Source organism: Camelus dromedarius, chromosome 1 (assembly GCF_036321535.1).
Source record: "Camelus dromedarius isolate mCamDro1 chromosome 1, mCamDro1.pat, whole genome shotgun sequence".
NCBI lineage: Eukaryota > Metazoa > Chordata > Mammalia > Artiodactyla > Camelidae > Camelus > Camelus dromedarius.
In genome coordinates, this window is record NC_087436.1 from 39,899,774 (window position 1) to 39,913,487 (window position 13,714).

Below are 13,714 nucleotides of genomic sequence, written 5' to 3' on the forward strand. Positions count from 1 at the left end.
AGAGATGAAATGAGCAAATGTTGTTGGGAAAATAACACCAATAGACTTGCTTAATGCCAGGTTGCCACAAACATTCAATTTGTAAAAAATACATGATCTGTAGAGTGCAATATGAGGTCTGCCTGTAGTTGTGTAGTGGTATCTCGTTGTTGTTGCTGTTGGCATTTTGCTGATGACATATGCTGTGGAGTATCTTTTCATATGCTTATGTGCCTTGTATACATTTTCTTTGATGTCTTTAAAGACCTTGACCCATTTTTTAATTGGGTTGTTTGTTTCCTTATCATTGAGTTTTAAGAGTTATTTGTATATTTTGGATAACAATCCTTTATCTGATATGTCTTTTGCAAATGTTTTCTCCTAGTCTATGACTTATCTTCTCATTCTGTTGATATGTTTTTCACAGAGCAGAAATTTTTAATTTTAGTGAAGTCCCACTTATCAATTCTTTCTTTCCTGGATGGCATCCTTGGTGTTTTATGTTATCACCAAACTCAAGGTTATCTAGATTTTCTCCTATGTTATTGTCTAAGAGTTTTATAGTTTTGTGTTTTACATTTAAGTCTGTAATCAATTTTGAGTTTGATTTTGTGAAGAGTATGAATAATCTGTATATGTAGATTCACCTTTTTTGCAAGTGGATGTCTGGCATAAGGAAATGGTTCTAGCAGCATTTGTTGAAAAGACTATTAGCTTCATTGTATTGTTTTTGCTTCTTTATCAAAGATGAGTTAACTATATTTATGTGGGTCTATTTTAGGCTCTCTGTACTGCTCTATTGATCTATTTTTTGGTTCTTTCACCAATACCACACTGTCTTGATTACTGTAACTTTATAGTAGTAGTTCTTGAAGTCAATTAGCATCAGTCCTCCAACTTTGTTCTTCTCTCTTTCAATATTGTTTTGGCTATTCTGGATTTTTGCCTCTCTGTATTAACTTTAGAATCATTTTCTCCACATCCATAAAATAACTTGCTGGAATTTGATTGGAATTATATTGGATATATAGGTCAAATTGGGAAGAACTGATATCTTGACAATATTGAGTCTTCCTTTCATGGACATAGGATATCTCTCCATTTACTTGGTTCTTCTTTGATTGCATGCATCAGTGCTTTGTAGTTTTCCTCATAAATATCTTGTCTATATTTTGTTAGTTTATACCTAAAGTTGTCACTTTTGGGGTGCTAATTTAAATGGCATTGTGTTTTTAAATTTCTAATTCCACTTGTTCATTGCTGCTATATGGGAAAGTGATTATATATTTAACCTTTGATCTTACAGACTTGCTATAATTTCTTTTTAGTTTCATGGCATTTTGTCAATTTAGGATTTTCTACATAGAAGATCATGTCACCTGTGAGCAAAGACAGTTTTATTTCTTCCTTCCCAATCTATATACCTCTTATTTCCTTTTCTTTTCTTATTATATTAGCTAGACCTTCTAGTACAATGTTGAAAAAGAGTGGCAAGAGGGAATATCCTTGCCTTGTTCCTGATCTTAGGGGGAAAGCTTCTAGTTTCTCACTAGTAAGTATGATATTAGCTATAAGCTGTTTGTAGTTTTTTTAATCAAGTTGAGGAAGTTTCCTTCTATTCTCAGTTTACTGAGAGAGTTTATCATAAATTATATTTACCATGAATGAATGTTGAATTTTGTCTAATGCTTTTTTCTATACCTACTGATAGGATGTGTATTTTTTATTTGTTAGCCTATTTATGGGATGTATTACACTAATATAATTTTGAATGTTTACCAAGTCTTGCATACCTAGGATAGGTCTCACTTTGCTATAGTGTGTAATTCTTTTAAATGCATGTTATTCTTGATTTATTTAAAATGAAGTAAAATAATCTCAAGTGACAAAAGTTTTCAAGATAATGTTGGACAAATTAAGCCTCAAATTTAAGGGTAAAATGCAGAGATATATAAATAGATAGATCTATGAAGATCTAAAATTAAATAAATGGAGAAGAGTGACATCTAATGTGAACTCTATATATTATGACATTGATATGCAATGGAAGAGTCTTAAAGGGAAAGAAAAGAGTTTTTATATAACTAAAATACATTATTACTATTACTATATCCATTCTCTGTATTTACATCCGAGGAGTTAAAAATAATTCATGTATCATAATATTTCCTTTAATTTCACAGATGTTTATTATAAAATATTGTTTTGGAAAGGCATAGTCTTTTTAATGCTTAAAAATTTCTGTGTTTTATTTTTAACTTTCTTGAATTCTTTGACAGTGCTAACATAGTTTTACTTTTAAATATGTGTTAATATTTTACTTACTCATTATACTAAAAGTAAAATATAGGTTCTAGTTTTTTTTCATCATTTGATCTTGGCAAGAATTTTTTTACTTTCCTGATTCATCATAATACAGATAAATGTGACCCACTATACCGCTTAAGAATAGGCTTAACTTATACAAAAAACAAACAAAAAAAAGAGATAAATAAAATGAGATAATAAACACTTATTTACAATTTTAAAAATTGATAGTAAACTAAACACGTAAGACAGACTTTGTGGCAATTATAGATCTATTGTTATATGAAGGAATTAGAGCACTAGTCAGAATCCTTTTGATCGTACATCTATTGTTAAAGGAAGGAGAACAGAAATGGTAAAGTGTAAGTTAGAATTCTTTTGGTTGTGTGTCTATTCTATAAAGAAAAATTGGCAGAAATAATAGTGTAATAGTAAGAATTATTTTGGTTGCAGATAATTAAAAAAAAAAAACCAAACGATTCAAACCAACTAATCAAAAACCCAGGCTTTTAGCAGGCATTACTCACAGCAGCTGGGGAGTAAAGATGTCGATCTGATAAAAGGGATCTGGGTGGACACCAACAGTATTTGTTAATGTAAATATATAAAGCATTATAAGAGCAGTGTGTTCTGCTTTGTGTGATAGACTGAGTCATACTGGACCTCAGTTTATTCATGCCTCCCTGTACCCACATCCTTTGATAGTCCCCTCCCACATGGACTGCTCATGGCCATAGGGCTGGCTAAATGGGACAACAGTAAAGGTAACATACATAGAAATTTGAAAATTTCTTACACTTTGGGAATTGTCCACTCTTGTTCTTGGAAATACGTCCACCATCATGTAAAGTGGCCTTGACTAACCGACTGGAGGATGACAGACCAGGGAGAGAGAGTCACCAGTCATTCCAGGTGAGGCCCAGACATGCGAGTGAGGAGATCCTAGACGTCCAGGCTCAGCTTAGCTGATTCTGGCCAAAAGAATTACTCAACCAACCACAAGCACTATGAGAAATAATAGGTGTTTTATTTGTGTAGTACATGATACATTTTGGGGTGGATGGTTACTAGTTAGCAAATTCTAACTGGTACACCATGTCATGCTATACTTAGTTCTTTCCCTGAGGAAATTACAAAAGTGTTTTACTGATGTTAACTTACAACACATTAAAAGACTGAAAAAAAAAGAGACTGGAATCTAATATTGACATTGCATTCTTGCATCCTAAATAGTTTAATCAGAATAATCAATGACTCATATTTTAATTGATGCATCTGTGAGCACACGTTAATATTCAAGAAATGAGGTAATATACATATTACTAAATATGATAATGCTGGTAATTTTCTCGCTCAATTTATGTTTAAGGAAATGTCACCAACAGTGGTATTCAACTCCATTTGAAATTCAAAACATTGAAGTCACTTTTTAAACATTTTTATTGTGTTGAAGCTAGAGAGTTAAAGAATGATTAAGTTAATTAAAGTTTGACTACATACACATGTAATGAATATATTTTGTAATAATGTGATTTAAGGGTTTAGCTTGGTATTAACCTAGCAAGACTGAAATTTTAAGTAGTGGTCTAGTTATTTTAAACCTACAGCTTTGAAAACGCATGAAACTCATTTTAACATCAACTGTATAATTTAAAAGCTGATCTCCACCATACTGCAGTCTTTTCTCTCATCGTTTCCTCATTACAGTTATTTGTATATTTGTTAAACCTTTGGCAAATTGAGTAGGTCTTATTTATGTGTCCGCATATGTGCAGTAAGTAATGGACATTTAAATTTCAAAAAGATTGTCAGATGTGTTTCTATAATGAGATTCAAATTTCCTTATGTTTATTTTATTTCTATTTTATTTTTATTTTACAGATGTAGGAATGGAGGCCCAAAGATATTAACTAACTTGGTCACATAATTATGTAGCGGACACCTAGATCTTGAATCCAGGTCTTCTGATTGTGAAAGCCACTCTCCTCCCAGGTAGGTCATGCTCACATGTTTATTTTCTCTCCCTCTTTCTCTCGTATACCACAGAATATGGGTATTGATGTATAGTCTTTTACCTTTTAATAAATATTTAAGATGTACATCTAGATCTATGTAATATATCAAACACAGAAAAGTAGCTGTTTAACACTGGGCCATTTACGTGCCATTAAGCAAACTATATATTTTTGCTCCCAAGTGTAAGGTACTCTAGTTAAACTATTAAGATTCTGTAAGAATATATCCACATGAAATATTCACATACGTGCCTGTGTATAGTAACACAACTCAACTCAGGTAATTGTATTGAAACATCTATTCCCTAGAAAGATTAAGAGGTGTAGAGAATGACCAAATATGTCATATCTAGGCATCATTTCCAGCACATTTTTAAGGCAAGAAAGAGTAAATTAAAGAGGAAGTGTAAAAAGTAGACGGTTGGTGGCCTGAGGAAAGAAATGACTGCAATTGTAAACTAAAATGAAGCTCCTATCTGGGAGAAAAGTAATTTAGCTTCATGAACAGCTGTACCTCTGAGGGTCAGGCATATGAGCAATTAAAATTAAGCAAGTTGATTTTAATATGCCTTAGTAACTGTGATTGATCTTGCAGAGCTGTTGTTGACTATACATCAAGAAACAATTTAGGAGTCAGTTTAAAACAAAGTTTATAATCCTTGTTTAATGGATTTTGGTACCTCAGGCAATACAGTGCTGTAAAAATGATTAAAATGTGCCCTGTCTCTGTGTAATCAATAAAACCTCTCTCTAAAATTAGTTAGGTCCCAAAGACTCCTCAGCGGGCTTGGCAGTGCCACGTCTGTAGAATTCCAAATAAGCCATCTATCATTATTTCCATACGCAGGGTTCATTAGACACCTCATTCTCTATCTTATTAGCACCAAAGTCAGCTAAACAATCCAATCAAAAGGTCACCTTTAACAATACCTAGTTAAACCAAAACATATATCAAGATGTTATTAATATGATACATCAAAATGCAGAGATTAAGAATACCTGGAATTATGTCTAGAATAAAGGGTTATCATTAAAAAGGTGAAAATATACACATTTGTAAATTTAAGAAAAAAAATTTTAACTGACAATTCTATTTTAAAGGAGTTGATGCATTCAAGGACATTTTATGGTTTATGTAGCTAAAGAAATTTAAAGTTTAACTTTCATGTACATTACAGTTCTAGTCACCTAGTACTGAATTTTCTGCCTTTAAGTGAAACTAATGACAAATGTACATACGCTCTGAAAATGTGCTAAACTTATCACCCTGTTTATTACAGGAATAAAATGATAACTTTAACTTCATACCTCTTTATATGTTCATTATTCATAATATACTCAGCTCTTTTTTATCTTACTCTAATTTTATATCCTCAGATAAACTTAGTGGTCAGTAGTAATTAATTCCTACAACCATAATTAGGATGAATGTGGGTATGTTTCATGCTTACTTCAATCTGATGTCCTTTAATTCTCTTTCCTGATTGTAAAATAGATTAATAAATACTTACTTATATTTCTCTTGGATCAATTTGGGGCCTATAATAAAATATTTTGATGGTTATTAGGAATGAAGAAAAATATCTCTTGTTGAATATTTATAATAACTCCACTGAAAGCTGTGTCATAGCTATGTGTATGAAGAATATGAAATATTTATTGGTGACATTATGGGCCACACACTGTTCGGTGAACTTTATGGCTTTTCTAATCCCTCCCAAGTCAGCAATGTAGTTTTACTGCCATCATTATGTTTATTTCTACTTGGTACTTTCAGATCAAAATGTTTCCTCCTGCCCTCCCCAAATGCCCCATTTCCACTGTGCTGGGATATATCACTTAATTAAGAAATGTAAATCATAATAATATTCAAAAAGGGTTTGTTTTTCATTTTCTTATCATACTTAGGACAACATATTGGAAGATATAAGAAGGGAAATGTGACACTCAATGCTGTTTTAAAAGATGTTTTAAAAAAACTTAAAGGATGGTCAGGGCAGATGACAAAGGGGTGAGGGAGAGGAGAAACTTAAAGAAAAAATATCGCCTCACAAGGTAATGAAGAGTTTAGGAGAAGAATGAGAGGCTTAGCTTTCTTAAAATTGATCTAGGACGTTTTGGAAAACCATAGCAGAAAAAGCATTATAGACATCAAAAGCCTGACATTCATATTAATCTAAATCAGTTGAAAATATAAAAAGACAGATGGTATAGGTGTTTCAGTTTTTATTGTGTTTTCTTTTTAGGGCTTAAGGCTTGCTTAAAGAACAGAGCGTTGTATGTTGAGATTTTAATATTATGGCACTGGGTCTAATCAAATTACTGGAAGATACTGGAACATTTCTAGTTAAGTATCATAGGGGTTCAAGTATGCAGAATTAAAGATGTGAAAGAATTTCTGGATTTACTGTAAACTTGAATAATTGATAAAATATTATGACTGATAACAAAGGGAAAAAATGGAAATAAATGGTTGGAATTATTGGTAATTAATATGGGAAGTAACGGCATACTACACAGAACGGCACTAGACTTCTTTCAGTTGCTTGGATGGGTTGTGTTTTTCAAGGGACACGATCACTGTATTGGGTTCCAAAACCTATAGCCCAGACCCCACACACCTTAGAACAACTCTGAGTGGTGGAGGGATACATAACCCCAAATCCATAATCCATGATCTATGCCCTTCATTTTTTCTTTTTCTTTTTCTTTTTTTGTAAATGTCTTAGAATAAAAAAGATGCCTCAGCTATACTGTATTTGTGCAAACCAATGTCTCTTTCTATAATTGCTTTTTGGGCTTTCAGCTGCATATCTTTAAGTGAGTATACTTTCATGTCAGATAAACCTATTTTGAGTGCTAGCCATGTGATTGCTTCCTCATCTGTAAAAGGTAATAATGCTTATCTCAAAAAAAGTTGCTTGGAGAAGTAAGTGTAAACTGCCTAGCAAAATATCTGGCCCATATTCAGTGCTCAATAAATATTAATTATTACTATTACAGTTAGTCCCTGAATTGCTTTTTTTATAGCATTTGTAGCTCTTCACAATACCTATTACTGTTCAAATGCTGCTTCAAATTTTGTTTGCTTCACAGACAGTTTTCCTGACAGGCAGCAACATTCAACTCCATTTCAAAGTAAAATCAATCAATCAATCAATCAATCCTTTTTGAGTTAGGTGGGAAAGAATAGGAAATAAGGAATACAACAAATGGAAACTGCCAATGACACAACCACCAGTTGCACTGGGGGCAGAGATAAAGGGGACGTTTCAAGAGCAAAGGTATCCTGCTTCTGTTTCCATCTTTTCCCGTGAGTCCCACTAACACAGGTCTTCCCTGAATGGCAAAAGGGGAGAAGGACAGGAGTCAGGGATGGGTCCCAGCCGTGGTGTGCTCTGCAGCTAACCCAGAGAAGGAGCCACTGCAAAGAGAAACACCAAGCCCTGTAGATGTAAGAGGAATGTTTCTATCAGCCATTTACTTAAGGTTCCAAGCCCTTCATTTATGTATTTAAAATATGTATTAAATACCTTGTGGATGGTGTAGGTCATGAAAAAATAAGACAGATTGCCTGTCCTTAAAGAGGTTCTCAATCTAGCACTACAGATGGCCAACTAAATAGAAGTCCAGGGTGTGAGGAGAGCACATAGTGAGACCAGGAGGAAGGCAAGGTGGGGAGGATAGGCTCAGGTTGGAAGGACTTAAGTTTGTGACGCTTGTATCACTTCAAAAATGCAAAGTCATCATACCTATGGTCGTGGTTGTTTCTAGTAAACTAAAAAGGACTCGTGGAATACTTCCCTCCATAATCCCTTTAACCCAGTATAATTAGCTTTTGTAGGATGAAACAAGACAAGGGAAAGTTTAAATGTTAAAGAGCATATTTAAGGACTGAGGGGAAATGGAGGAAATCTGTTAGGAACTGGTTGAGAGCAGCTGTGAGCATGATTTCAATGCAAGAGAAACTTTTGAATGTCCCTTTCTAGGGGCATGGAACTAAAAGAAAAACTCTATAAATTTCAAAAATTCAGAAGACTTTTCCTTTTTAAGTGGTCAGTTGCAAGCTATTTTTCCATTTTTCTACATGCCTGTATTCTCAGTATTACACTCTTGTGTTTATAAAAATGCACCAAAGTCATAGGTTTTACTTGACTTGGGAGTGGTGGTGGTGGGAGGGATCTGTTGGGTTTTTTTCTTCACACAGTCTCTTCCCCAATGTTTGTTGAGCATTTACGTTTTCTTTTCCACAAAGAGAACAAAATTTGTTAAGTCCCATTATCTATTCAAGCTTTTAAAATCAGATGCCTTTTACCAAAGAAGTGAGGTTACTGAATATTTTTTCCTAAAGAGAACTGCAGAGCAGAATGTCTTTTGATGCTTGGGCATCAGCAACCCGATAGAAAGTACATTTTCAGGGTCAGGAAATGCTGCCATTCTTTAGGGTGGCTGCGCTCAGTCCTACACTCTTGCTGGAGTGATACGTAGTGAACTCTAGAGATTCTCGTGAGTGAAAGGATGGTACAACCTACTTTTTCAATTGAATAATTCTCTTCCATCCTAGACTGAGAACGATTAAATCCTTATTAGATATCAGAATATGAGCCTTTCAGTTATTTCTTTTCTGTTTGAAACCTTAGGGAAGGAAAAGTGGGTAGCTCAGCAGTTATGATTCCTTTGCTTGAAACTATAGATCTAATCTTATGTAAATAGAAGGAAGCTTTGAAAGTAAATAAAACTATTGTATATGATTTTTAAATTCCTAGGTTTTAATTTTTTTAGCATGATAAATGTCAAAACTATTTAATGAAGAAAAAGTAGTATGGAAGTAGAGATGCTAAAATAATTTAAGAGTTTACAACTTTTTCTTATTCAGTTGTTTACTTATTTCTTTGTTAAAGTATTTTAAAGATCATTGCTTTAGTTCACTTAATAATCTTATCTGGGTAATCAGAACCTATCAGTTTATAGAGAGATTATGTGTCCTCTTTCTGGCTGCATAGTACTCTTTCATATAGGTAGCATAATTGATTGTCTTTTGCTTGTTTCTGATTTTCTACTATCAGTAATGAAATTGATGCACTTGGAGTACTGTATTTTAAGAGGTTCATATGTCTTCTAAATAAATTCCTAGAAGGATTCTAGAAGTTTGATTGCTGGTTCGAATGCAAATGTCATTTTGGGTTTTACCAAATTCCCCTCCAGTGTTTCTCTGTTTGCCTTGCCAACATAGTGAGTTGTCAGTTATTTAAATTTCACCACTCACAGGCAAGGAATGATATCACAATATCATTTTCATTCACATTTCTTTTATAAGTAAAGCATTGCATATTCCATATGTTTATGGAAATATAGTCTCCTAGATTGTCATTTGTATTTTGAATTTACTTATAAGGTTTCTTGCAATGACTTTTAAAAAAAAGTCATCATATTTATTAATCCCCTCTCTTATCATTTCTGGATTTGGCATCATAAAGTATTTTCCTTTGTTTTGTTCTAATACTTGTAAATATATATTTTCTTTTGCATTTAATCACTGATTTATTTGGACTCTCTTTTGGTTGTGATATGAGTTATGAATCCATTTTTGGGGGGGCAGATGTTGCATGTAGTTTTTGGGAAATGCCTTTTATCAGGTTCAAAATTTACGTTTTATTTATAGTTCACTGAGAGTTATGATGAATGGGTGTGGATTTTGTAAACTGCTTTTGCTGCATCATTTTACATGATCATGTGATTTATGTCATTAATATTATGGATTATATAATTTAATTTTTAGATACATCACTAGCCTTATATTCTCAGGAGAAAATTCACTTCATTGTTAGATTTTTTTTTTTGATTTGATAATATTTTTGAGGAGTTTTGTATTTCTGCTTATGAGATGCTATTATATAGTTTTTTACTTCCCCTCTTCTTGTTGTATTGTCTTTTGTCTGTTTTTGGTACCAGGGAAATATTCATTTCATAAAATGAGTTGAAAAGTGTTCCTTTGTGTTTTATTTTCAGGAAGAAGTGGTTTATAATTGGTCACAGTTACTCTTTAATGTTTGATGAAATTCTCTATTGAAGCTATCGTAGCTGGAGATTCATTTTTTGAAAGGTTTTTAATTCTAATTTTAGTTTCTTTAGTAGTTACATTACTGTTCTGGTTATGTATTTCATCTTGGTGAGATTTGGCAGTTTATGAATTTTGACGATTTGGTCCAGTCCATTTATGTTGTCAATTTTATGTATGTAGGACTTCTTCAACCTGATAATAGATATTAGAAAAAAAACAAAAAACTCAAAGGCAACACTGTATTTAATAGTTTCCTAACTTTGTTAACCAGTCAATGATAACTACCCTCACAACTTCAGTTGTACTAATGGGTCTGGGCATTGTAAAAAGGCAAGGGAAAAATCTACTTGAAGTGATAAGAGTTCAACACATCTCAGTATATAACATTAATATACAAAATAATCTTTTTTTAAATACTAAAATAAGTGGAAATTGAAAGAAAAAATTATAATAGCATCAAAAATGTGAAATATGTTAACAGCAGATATGCCACACTTGTATATCTGAAACTGTAAAACATTTCTAAGGTAAACTTCAGAAGAAGTAAATAATTGAAGAGATATACCATATTCATGGACCAGAGAAAAACAAATTGCTAAGATTTTTTGTTGCAAATTTATCTGTTGAGTTACAGCAAATCCAATCAAAATCCAAGCAGACTTTTTTTTAGTGGAATTGTCAATGATTTTAGAATATATATGAAAATGATTGTGGAGCTAAATGTAAAACCTACAACTCTAAAATTTCTAGAAGAAAACATAGAATAAATTGTTTGGCTTAGAGTTTTCTTAGGACACCAAAAGAATGAATCATAAAAGAAAAAAATGATAAATTTTGCTGCATCAGAATTAAAAACTATTTTCAAAAACATTAAAAAAAATGAAACAATTGTCTAGAGGCTGGGAAAAAATATTTGTAAACGTATTTCCAAAAGATTTGTAATTGGCATATAACAAGAACTCTCAAAGCTCAACAATTAGAAAGCAATTAATTCATTTAAAAAAAAATCACCAAAAACCTTATACAGACACTGAGCCAAAAAAGAAAAATGGCAGACAAATAAACACACAAAAAGGATGCTTATCATTATTAATCATCAGGAATGTGTATATTAAAATACAATGAGATACTATTAAACACCTAAAGACCAAAACAACAACTGAGAATACCAACAGCTGAAAAGTTGCAAGGTGAAAATGCAAAATTGTACAGCCATGAACATAAACCATACAACTGAGAGGTCTCACGCTTAGATATTTACCTGAGAGAAATAAAAACCTATGTCTATACAAAGACTAATTTTTATAGCAGCTTTATTCATAATCAACAACATTTTGTGTATTTATTATCAATTGATGTGTAACAAATTACCTTAAACAGTGTTTTAGAACAAAAATGGTTACTATCTTACTTTTTTTGTAGGTCAGGAATTCAGGAGTGGCTTACCTAGGTGGTTCTAGCTTGGATCTTTCTTGTGGTTTCAGTCAAGGTATTGGCCAGGATGTTGTCACCTGGAGTATTAACTGGAGATGATGGATAGACCTCCATTATGGCTTCCTCACACAGCTGTCCAGCTGGTGTTGGGTGTTGGCAAAAGGCCTTAGTTCCTTACCTTGAGGCCTTCTCCGTAGGGATACTAAGGGATACTAGAATATCCTCATTGCATGTCAACTGAGGAAGATGGACCAGGTGATTAAAAAAAAAACAAAAAAAAAAAACGAAAGTGGGAAACAAGTTATCTTCCCTGCATCTTAACTCATTTATGACCATATTATTCTTTGAGTTAGCAACATGCATCAGGAATCTGCTATGTACTGCAAACCCTGCTAGATGGTGGAAATAGCAAAATAAATGAGACACAGCTCCTGCCTTTAAGTACTTTCTAGTATGGTGGGGAAAGATGGCATATAAACAAAAGAAATAAAACAGAGTTCTTAAAATACACCTTTATACATTTATTAACTGTATCTGTTTTTATAAAATTATTTATCAGTGCAGTAAGCACATAATGTGGTTCCTTTTTAAAAAGTAAACACCAAAATATTATTTAATTAGCATAAAAGTTTTAGTTTTTCTACAGATATTTCAAAATCATTTCAAACACATTTATAATTTTACTGTGGAAATTTAGAATTTAATATGCAGTAAAAATTCATATTGTTAGTATTGGAAGTTCTCATTATAATAAGTTTGTTTTTCCATCTCCATGGAAGTCAGGAATATCTTGAACAGCAATCTCTAAACATAATGGGAAAATAATCTGTGAAATTTTATGGTAGTTCCTTTGTATTTCCCTATAATTAAAAAAAATACATTTGTTAAACTATAATATACATGTGGAAAAATACAATTATTGTAATTGTAATTTAAGGAATTTTTCCAAACCAAACAACCTGTGTCACCGGCCCCTTACAGATGAAGAAACAGAATATTATCAATACCCAACAGCACCCCGTGCCCTCTTCAGATTACTTCACCTCCCTGAGGAAAACCTTACCCTGAATTCTACTGGTGTAGGTTAGTTTTGTTTGTTTTTGATCTTTATATAAATAAAGTTATATTGTGTGTACTCTTGTTCTAGCCATTGTCATTTAACATTAGGTTTGTGAGATTCATTCCTGGGCTACATAGGGTTTTAGATCGTCAATTCTCATTTCTGTGTATTCTTTGTGCAAAAACACAATTTATCAGTTCTATTCTTGTGGGCATTTTGAGTAGTTTCAACATTGGAGATGCAGCAAAGAGTACTGCTATAAACATTTGATTGCATGTTTTTTTGGTGCACATTTCTGCTAGGCATAAACCTAGTAATAAAATTGCTATGTCTTAGGACAGGTAAATGTTCAGATTTAGTGCTAAAAAGTTTTCCAAAGTTGTTATTATATATAGTATATTTTTAAAAATTTCCTCTTGTTTGCTTCTTACACTTTTCCACCAAAATGCCAAGCAAGCATGATAGAGCAAATACAGGGACAGCCCAAGGTAACCTAAGAGAAGAGAATTTCTTTGAAATCCTACAAATTTATATGAGCTTTATTTCTTATTTTTTCATTTGTCTGAGTTTATTTTTTTAAGGTAAAATTAGTGATCATTTACAGTATTTAGTATCTCTCCAAAATGTGAGTAAAATTGCATGTCCTTAAAGAGTCATTGTCCCAAGAGAGTTACTGTACCTCATCTGGTATACCGTCTCCTACCCATAGGGAGAGCCCAATCGAGAAGCATGGGGGTAGATTAATACAAGGATATAGTTAAGTGCAAAATGGGGCTAATGTTTCTTGAGTGTCTACTGTGTGATAGTCATTGACTGGGTGTAGCATGTTTGTAATCTCATTTACCCTTCATCAGACAA

At 32.7% G+C, this 13,714-nt stretch overlaps 1 long non-coding RNA gene across 2 annotated transcripts in view; it reads left to right on the plus strand.

The window, feature by feature from the left end:
• LOC105093636 (uncharacterized) overlaps positions 1–13,714 on the plus strand; it is a 697,614-nt gene that overhangs the window by 380,465 nt on the left and 303,435 nt on the right. For both annotated transcript variants that reach the window (XR_010377608.1, XR_010377607.1), the window contains one exon: positions 4,168–4,278. This is a non-coding gene — a long non-coding RNA (uncharacterized LOC105093636). The remainder of the gene's footprint in view (positions 1–4,167; positions 4,279–13,714) is intronic.